General features: G+C 38.3%; 1 protein-coding gene across 1 annotated transcript in view; it reads right to left on the bottom strand.

The window, feature by feature from the left end:
- Positions 1-9,945, bottom strand: part of LOC134823506 (uncharacterized) — a 129,401-nt gene that overhangs the window by 105,634 nt on the left and 13,822 nt on the right. The window lies entirely within an intron of this gene.

Genomic DNA, 9,945 nt, shown 5'->3' with positions numbered 1-9,945 from the left:
GCGATGGGTGCGGGATCGCACAATTTACCGTTTTCCGCACACTTCCGCATAATTTATTGTTTTCCGCACATTTCCGCACATTTTGTAACTATCTGCATATTTCCGCATAATCTAGCATTTTCCGCGTAATTTCGCATAATTTTGAAATTTTCGCGTTAAGATTTTCGAGTGTAAAAACCAAAATATGTCGGGCCCTTTTAGGACCGTGACTCCTGCCCTTTCGGGACCCTGACCTAGGCCTTTTCGGGACCGTGACCCAGGCCCTTTCGTGACCGTTACCCAGGCCCTTTCGGGACCGTGACCCAGGCCATTATGGAACCCTCATCGTTACCGTACTTCGATTATAGTGTATCAGTTATCATTCGTAGGTGATAATAGAAGATTTCGTTGTAGCGTTGGCTTAATGGATCTTGAATCAAATGGTTCACAAGTACTGACGATCAATGCCAAAAAGCGTGTCACATATTTGCGATCACGCATGGGATCTGATCGACTCTATCAAGAGGCGTCTTCAAATAACTGTATCCTGATTCCTGATATCTACCAGATCAAGTCACTGTTCTTAGATAACTGAATCTCAACATAGGTTCAATTATGGTCTTAGTAAAGAACTACACCCTCAGTAACACATAAACAGACCTATTTGTGATAAGAGCGGCGGTTATACGTTTAGAATTTCCAAAGTCCTTGAGAAAATGCAAAAGAAAACCGCATAAATTTCGAAAAAATCGCCGCACATTTGCCGCATAATTGGTAAAAATTTACCGCACCTTACCGCACATTTTACCTTTATAGTCGGGTGCGGTACCGCATAATTTCGATTTTTTTACCGCACCTAATATGTGCCTCTGGGCAAACAGCACGGTGGATTTTGCCTAAAAGTAAGAACTTTCTCGAGCTCTGTTTAACTGAATGGCGAATTTTCACTAAAACAACATTAAGTTTAATTTATTGACTGCTGATTTTATTGGCCAGGGTTTTTATAAATGTCAGCTTTTAATTAACTTATTTATTATAGACGTGTTGTCAGGGAGAACCAGATTGATATCTTACAGTTTTATATCAGTGTTTCAATTGTTATAGATTCGTCCGGGTATTTGAGTGAGAATAGTTGGAAAGTGCCGGGATTAGATATTCTGCTGTGAGCTTCCTCCGACCCAAATCAAACTTGCCATCTATAGTTGACTGAATAATTGATTGCAGATCAGAAATTCAATGAATTAAGATTAAGATATACGAGCGTGCTAAATCACTTAAGACTCGATCTTCGAGATTTTTCTAAAAGGGCCACGACAGTAAAATCCAACCTGGTTCGATGTATTTTCGAACGTTGATTCTGAATCACCCCACATGGCGAGTCAGCAATTCGGTAAAAACTGTAAAATTTCGGCCCTGGAAATTTCAGCTTCAAAAACTGAAAATGAGACAGAGTATGGGACAGTATGATTTTCCAATTTTGTTCGAGATTTTGACTACCAGTACCCCAATTTGGTTTCATACCATCATTAATTTACTGACTAATTGGTTTTTTGGCAAAAATTTCATCCAATCTGTCAAATGTGTGTTCACAAATTTTTATATCTGAAAATGGGACAGAGTTTTGAAAATACAACTTTTCGTTTTGTTAAGATTTCTGATGTGAGCTTCTTCCGACCCTAATCAAACTTCTAGCACCCCAATCGTGTCATTTGCCATTTATAGTTGACTGACTAATTGGTTGCGGGTCAGAAATTCGTTCAAAACTGTAAAATTTCGGCCCTGGAAATTTCGGTTTCAAAAACTGAAAATGGAACAGAGTATGGGACAGTATGATTTTCCAATTTTGTACGAGATTTTGACTACCAGTACCCCAATTTGGTTTCATACCATCATTATTTGACTGACTAATTGGTTTGTGGGCAAAAATTTCTTCCAATCTGTCAAATGTGTGTTCACAAATTTTCATATCTGAAAATGGGACAGAGTTTTGTTAATACAACATTTCGTTTTGTTAAGATTTCTGCTGTGAGCTTCCTCCGACCCAAATCAAACTTCCAGCACCCCAATCGTGTAATTTGCCATCTATAGTTGACTGAATAATTGGTTGCGGGTCAGAAATTCGGTCAAAACTGTAAAATTTCGGCCCTGGAAATTTCAGCTTCAAAAACCGAAAATGGGACAATCTGTCAAATGTGTGCTCACGAATTTTCATATCTGTAAATGGGACAGATTTTGAAAATATTGATACATGTTTCGTATCGCGCGCGAAAAGTGGCATGCAACGTATGTCAATGAAAATACAACATTTCGTTTTGTTAAGATTTCTGCTGTGAGCTTCTTCCGATCCAAATCAAACTTCCAGCACCCCGATCGTGTAATTTGCCATCTATAGTTGACTGACTAATTGGTTGCGGGTCAAAAATTCGTTCAAAACTGTAAAATTTCGGCCCTGGAAATTTCAGCTTCAAAAACTGAAAATGGGACAGAGTATGGGACAGTATGATTTTCCAATTTTGTTCGAGATTTTGAATACCAGTACCCCAATTGGCCAATTTGGTTTCATACCATCATTAATTGACTGACTAATTGGTTTGTGGGCAAAAATTTCTTCCAATCTGTCAAATGTGTGTTCACAAATTTTCATATCTGAAATATTTGGATCGCAAATCACAGTGCTGGCAAGCACGACCGTTGCATTTATTGTGGGTATACTATGTTCCCCCTTTACTATTATACCCCCTTTACTATTATACCCCCTTTACTATTATACCCCCTTTGGTACACGTTACAAATACAAGCCTCTTTTGTGCACGCGAAGCGTGCACTCCGGCCGGAGGCGGCGGCCGAAGGCCGCCGCCTCCGGCAGGAGTTTTCCAGGCATTAAGACTCATCGGAAGTCGTTCAGCAGATTTATTTTTATTTCAAAACATTATAATTTGATGTCAAAGATGACAGGAATAAAAAATAGTTATGTTGAGATTTTTAAGAAATTTGCATAAAATACTCGCCAGCACTGGTATACGAAATTCGGTAAAAAACCCAAAATCGCCATATATTCAGGTGCCTTAAAAACCATGTTAAAATTGAGTTAGAGATCTGAAATTTTTCAGGGCGTCTAGACGTTGACCAAATCGACTGCAAAAAAAGTTTCAGGTTTCAGGAGCATCGGGAAATGGGTTTTCTAGAACCCCTGTTTTACGATAGATTGTCGTGATACATATTCAGGGATAGACGCTTTGCCAGTCAATTGTAGCCTGTATTTAAGTGTCCATAGATTCAAAAGTATAAAAGATACAGCCATTTCCGACCACAGGTCTTGCAAATAATTGTTTACACTTTAGTTTACATTGTATACAAAAATTATTTGACGTCATAAACACCCCTTGATGACGTCATCAAGTTAACCGTTTTTAAAACTTGATTTTTGACAAAGTAATAACTTTTAAAATTAATTTTAAACCATTAAGGAGTAATTGTATTCAAAATCTGAGGAAATTTTCACCTTAGATAATTGTTCAAGCATTCTGAAAATCTACCGGAAAGTTTTTGTAGCTTGCTCCTTCATAAAGATATTCGTCATTGAAGTTTGTGCTTTTTTGAAGAATTATTTTATAAAAACGTCAATTTTGCGATTTAGTATTCTCTGGTGTTGGGCCATGCCTTGGGTTGTGGAGCTCAGTTCTGCTTCCTATAGGTATAAATTGTGCATTAGGCTAGTTTTAAAGTTAAAAATCGAAAAGTTGCACACGTGGGGACACGCCCAAATTGATAGAAAATTGCTAAAATCACTGAAAATTGCTGTTTTCGTCATTTTCTGTCAACTTTAGATTGCCGTTGTGATTACAGTTCTTCTTGAAATACTTTGAAACTTTGCATGCTTATCAAGCTATATATAAAACAATTACATGCAAAAAGTTACGGCGATTCAATATTGGATGCGCACGCAATGTCCGCTCAAAGTTTGCACGTGCGAAAGGTGAGAATTTTGCTCATTCGTGATTTCCAACAAATTCTGCTTAATGCCACGACAGTTTAATGTCATTATATATGAATTTAATGCCAACTTGAATGAGTATTAAGTGGCATATTCAGTCAGTGATCGACCGATATGCTTCCCTAAACACAAGGAAATGTTTTTAAAGGAAAAATTTCGAAATCGTTGAAACTTCCTCCTTATTAATGAAGATATCAGTTTATATTTCGACTTTATAAAGTACCCTGACATAATAATCAAAAAGAGATGATATTTGACCAAAACCCATAATCATGGGTAGAGTGGACCGCTGCCAGTGTCTCTCTTTCCCAAACAAAAGGAAATGATATTAATTTGATTGACCGTTCTCAAATGCAAAATGATACCGAGAATGAAATCGGTCGCTCGCTTTTCCCATTTATTTACAATTGTAATAGATTAAGAAGAACTACCCAAAGGCAGCTGTACTCGGCAATAAAGATTCAATAAACTTCAGCTTATTCAATAAGTAATAACTACCACCCTTGTCCCTTACCCCGAAATACTAGGTATCGACCCGAACGCAACCCAAAGAGATTTTTACAGCATCTGATTGATGTAATCAATCGAAACTTATTTATACAATTCGTAAGCCGTGAATGAATGGGAAAAGCGAGCGGCCGATTTCATTCTCGGTATCATTTTGCATTTGAGAACGGTCAATCAAATTAATATCATTTCCTTTTGTTTGGGAAAGAGAGACACTGGCAGCGGTCCACTCTACCCATGATTATGGGTTTTGGTCAAATTTGTTTATATAAAATATATGTCATATGAGATCGAAAAATTTTCAGCAACGGAACCATTCGCATTTTAGTATAAAAACAATTTCAAGTTTAAATATTAGCGCTAGAAAACACTGCTGATCCCCACCAAAAATATGCAGCAGTTTATTTCCCTAATCTATTTTTGTTGTTTTCATGTTTCAAGTTGACGGGATGCAATAAAGTTTGATTATGAATTTACTGTATAATCTTTTTGTATAAATTTAGTTAGCGACACCTCGCACCACCTGTGGCCTGGTGTTAACCTAATGACTGGAATTTTATTTGTCAGACCATAGTTCTCATTTTTCTAATTCGGTTTCGCGCATCAATTGTGACAGCTTCTCTGCAGTCCTCAAGGTAGGGATCTGGTCCCGAAAATTCCGTTTTTTTTTATTGTTGTACACTGTACAGACTACAGCTGTATTTTTTGTTATTTTCGAACATATTAATCGATAACTATTAACTTAGCACCATGTGCACCTTATTGCTGTTTATTTTTGACCTAATGATCGTTATTTTATTTATCAGAACTAATTCTCAAGGGGTTCTCCAAATACAACTCTCCTTAAAATTAAAAGAGACGGAAGGGGATTCAAACTTCTGATTCATCATAGGAATTGGTGACCTGACTGCTGACTTCGAGATCACTGATCATAAGGTTCTTCTAGTTCTAACGATTCACTAAATGACGAATGCTCTACATTCTACAATACAAGTGTCAAGTACAAAGCACAAATCGTACGGTAATATTAAACTCTCAGGGACGCAACACTTGCCAGGTATCGTTTATAAGGTATGACTTTATGACCTTGCGGAGCCTTAGCTTACGGTCCATTTAACCATCTTGCAATTCATAATCTGAGAGCCCAGTAACATCTTCCTATAAGTTACAAGATTTACTATTTCAGTCGACAACTATTGGAGCGCACGCAAAGGCGAAGGTTTAAAAGGTTCACTATTAGTACGCAATATCATGTGCAATGCAAAATATTAGACATAACATTAGCTCAAAGTAGAACTAGAAGCAGTAAGATTTGTTTGGCCTCCGCGAACGCAAACATTTTGTTCATTGGTCCTAGTCTGAGCTAATGTTGTGTCCATAAATCCTATAGCTCTATTGTACTAGCCGAAGAAAGCTCGCGGTTTAGAAAGAGAAGCTGCAGGTGTTGTTTAATGTCTCAGTCTAGTGGTGAACCTTTAACCTTCGCCTTAGCGTGCGCTCCAATAGTTGTCGACTCAAATAGCAAATGCTGTAACTCAGTGTTCTCCTCACAACATTAAATGCCATTATCCCATCTTCTACCTGAGCTGAGAACCATGAAGCCCGACTTTCAAAAAATTTTCGGACAACTGCAAGGACAAAAGGAAATTGCGGCACGTGCGGAATTTCGATTTTTACCATACTCTGCGACAAATAGAAACTTTCCGAAAAACTTGGTGGATATCGAAGTTGATACGGCTCACTGTCGATGGTGCACTACCTATTAAATATTAAATATGAGGACTAAATTCGCGTATTTTCCTTCAAATCTGCGGGCCAAATATTACGTTTTCTATGACTGTATGAGTATATGAAACCAATCACAACCGCAGCCTTCCGAATGTAGGTGCGGACTTCGGAAAACCGAAAAAATATACCTCTGACACAGAAAGACTAAAGTGCAAATAAACTGCTGCTAACTGCTGCTAACTAATGATAACTGCTGCTAACTGCTGCTAATTGCTGCTAACTGCTGCTAACTACTGCTAACCATGCTGCCGTCGCACGAGCGCCATTTGCAGTGAGCAGCAGTTAGCAGCAGTTTCTTTGCACTTTAAGTTTAGTCTCCCTGTGCTGAAGGCGGAGCTCCCGCTTCCGAGCTCGTATTTCGAAGGGGAGGCCTGCCTTCTGAGATCGCATAAAAAGGGAGAACCCTGCCCTCGAGTCCAAAATTGTATATTGAAGGGTTGGTGCCGACTTTGAAAACCGAACAAATATTTGACTATTTTTTCCCCCAAAATGTTTACAAACCTAAATAAGAAAGTTGGCCCTTTTTGGCCCCTTGCCCATATTTTATGGGTGGGGGGAGGGTGGGGCGATGGCCCTCCAGCCTCCCTACCCCCGCTTCCTACACCCCTGCGTCCTGGAAAGATAACATTAGCAATCAGTTGTCATTTATATCTCAACATCAAAACGGTAGAACACATTGTCGAGTTAAGCCTGTTTTTCGATAGATTTCTACTGTAACAGCTTGAACACCTTAAATAACTGAGTAATCTTTGTCCTCCTCTATATTCTCTGGAATGTTTTTTGACGGTCCTGTGTTTCTAGTAGCCTCATAACTTTTAGAATGCTCCGATGGACGTTATATTTCTGTTTCGTTACATAACTGTATTTTATTCATCTATTTTATCGGTCTTAAATCATTTGCAACATAAAAGCGTTGAACAAATTTCGGTTGTCAGATTCAGTTGAAACATGCGACTTTTCGAAATTATTTATTTAACATTCTCAGACATCATGAGAAGAAACTGTATGTTTGGTGTATTTCTACTGCTGATGAGCATTGTGTCAACATCTTTGCCAAGAGTTTCAAGTCAGTCGAGAAACAAATCTACAAGTTCTTTAACTGAACCCTTTATATTACAGAAGGGGGGGGGGGGGGGGGGGGGGGGGGCAAAAGTCGTTGGGTCTTATACCACCGCCGTGTTTTATATTTGAGAGTTGTTGCTTTGCAGATGGCATACTGTACCTACTTGTACGAGGAATCCGTCACCAAAATTTGAAAATTCGATTTTTGGGGGCCACACCCAATCATCATTGAATTGCTTATACTGGTGTTTGTGAACACTGAACACTGAACACTGAACACGTTAGAGACTCTGTTGTAACATATTGCAATAGGTCATTTAATCCGGAATATAATCTGAAAAGGTGGTGCGACACGGATTTAAAATGACGAAGTTATCAAGCAGTTTGTTTATCTTGTTAGCAAAATTGATTGGGTACTCAATGATTACCCAATTACGACATCATAATTGGGCTCTCTGCACATAATCATAATGCGGATCTAGCCTCAACCCAATCACCTGATCAGTCTCACACGTAATGAACAAACTCGTTATGCTTCATATCTCGGTCATCTGAGGAGCTAGAACTCTCATTTTTTCAGGACAAACGTAATTTAAATGGCCAAACACCATTCAATAAATTTGGCTTGATCCGACTATCCAAACTATCTAATAAATGCGAAAATGAACCTTCATTTGAAAAAAAATTAAGAGGAATATTTTTCGATTTGACAAATTCCTCGAACCAGTGGTGGTAGTAAACGGATTAAACGGATTAAACGGATTAAACGATTCAAAAGTCAAATTACAATGGTAATGTCTGACCAGATATAAAAAATTAAATTTACCCAAAAGTCATAAAGTATATATATACAATGAACCCCGTAAATCTTAAGAGTGAGATTTAAAATACTTAATAATTTAAATGAACTCTTCTGAAAGTGTTCCGAGTCATAGATTATAATTTGGCAATATTGTTAATGTTAGGAATTTGTTTGGAGGACGCTTTAGTCATACCAGAAAGAATTATTTCAATTGGGCACTCAGTGACTGAGCTATCAAAGCCAACGTATGGGTACTGCCTTTTGCCCGCCCCCCCCCCCTGTATTTTACACTAATATGAAATCCAACATGTAGCAGTTACACACTCAGAAGTGGTTGATTCGAACAAAACACCCTTCATCAATCATCACTCGCCTCCATTTTATATATTTCGAGCTGTTGAAAATCCTGCGTTATATTTCAATATTCACTGCAGATACCCAGTACAGTAATTGGCTCCCATTAACTGAGGAGAGGAGCAACTATGTAATCGAGCTGGTGGAGGGCGAAAGATTCCAGATCGAGACTGACAAGAAGATAGATGATGATAACGATATCCGATGGATGATGAGAGGACCAGGTTGGTTTACATTCACTGCAAGCACAATAAATTGTGGACGCTGCAACAATGGCTACGAAATAAAAGGAACAGAAGGATTTCTCCAACGAGCTGGTGTTCTGACCTTCCTGAAGACTACCACTCAGCTGCAAGTCTGGTTTGATGGTGTTCTGGAAGTCACCTGGGTGTATGAGGATAACGATTTGAATGCAATATGTTTAATGAGGAAGATGCTGAAAGGAATAAAATTTGTCGGAAATAACCAAAACCAACAGGATAAAGTATCAGTGCAATACAGATATCAAACAGGTAACTTTTAATTCAATATAGTTTCTAGTTGTGACATCACAGATTGTATCTAATCGTCCAATAACTGTTGAGAAATTATTCTTAACAAGATCAAACAGTTTACAGTATATCATTTCAAATCAATATCCAACATTTCGGCGTTTCTTCATTGTTATGATAAACAATCACATTTCAGGGGGTTGCGACACCTCAGCACTTGCTGACAGATACGTCTTCAAAACTAGTAACGATAACGAGGAGATTTCTGGACCGGTTATAGACCTTAACCGAGAGATTCTAGTCAGCTGCAAGAACGATGCCAGCGGTTGGGAAACTGTTACCTGCACCTCTCAGGGACAGACAGGCGTATTCATGATAGATTCGCAAGGTTTAGAAGATGGCCTCCAATGTACTGGTGAGTGCTGATTTGCTATAATTTCGCGTCATAACTGCTTAACGTACTTCTATATATCATTCTAGTCTCCTAGTCTCAGGGACAAAAGGAAATCGCGGCATGTACGGAATCGCGATTTTTCCCATTATTTGCGACACATTTTATGTATAGTTTAATGTGTAGTCTGTTAAAAATCGCGGTATCGCGAATTTTGGCCAAAATAATCGCGAAATCCTTTTGTCCCTGCCTAGTCTCGATATGGTTGATCACGAAAATTGGTTTTTAAATGATGTTTGTACTAACTACAACTAGTTGGCAGATCATGGTGAGTAAAAATGTAAAAACAATTTTTAGAGAGCGGAAGAGAAACATTGATCCGTAACGGAGATAAGGAAGTAGGTTACATGAAAGTAACCGGGATTACCGTATCCTGTACCACAGATATAAACATGGCAACAAGGTACATCATTGATCATATTATATGCACATTTCTCGATAAGTCTTGTAAATCACATGAAATTGATGGACTTTCTGACTTATCTAATCATCCTGTATTTAATTGATTGTAAAAGAT

The sequence above is a fragment of the Bolinopsis microptera genome, chromosome 11, assembly GCF_026151205.1.
Source record: "Bolinopsis microptera isolate Bmic1 chromosome 11, MBARI_Bmic_1.0, whole genome shotgun sequence".
NCBI lineage: Eukaryota > Metazoa > Ctenophora > Tentaculata > Lobata > Bolinopsidae > Bolinopsis > Bolinopsis microptera.
The sequence above is the reverse complement of the archived record's forward strand: the minus strand, read 5'-3'. Positions and strand labels throughout refer to the sequence as shown.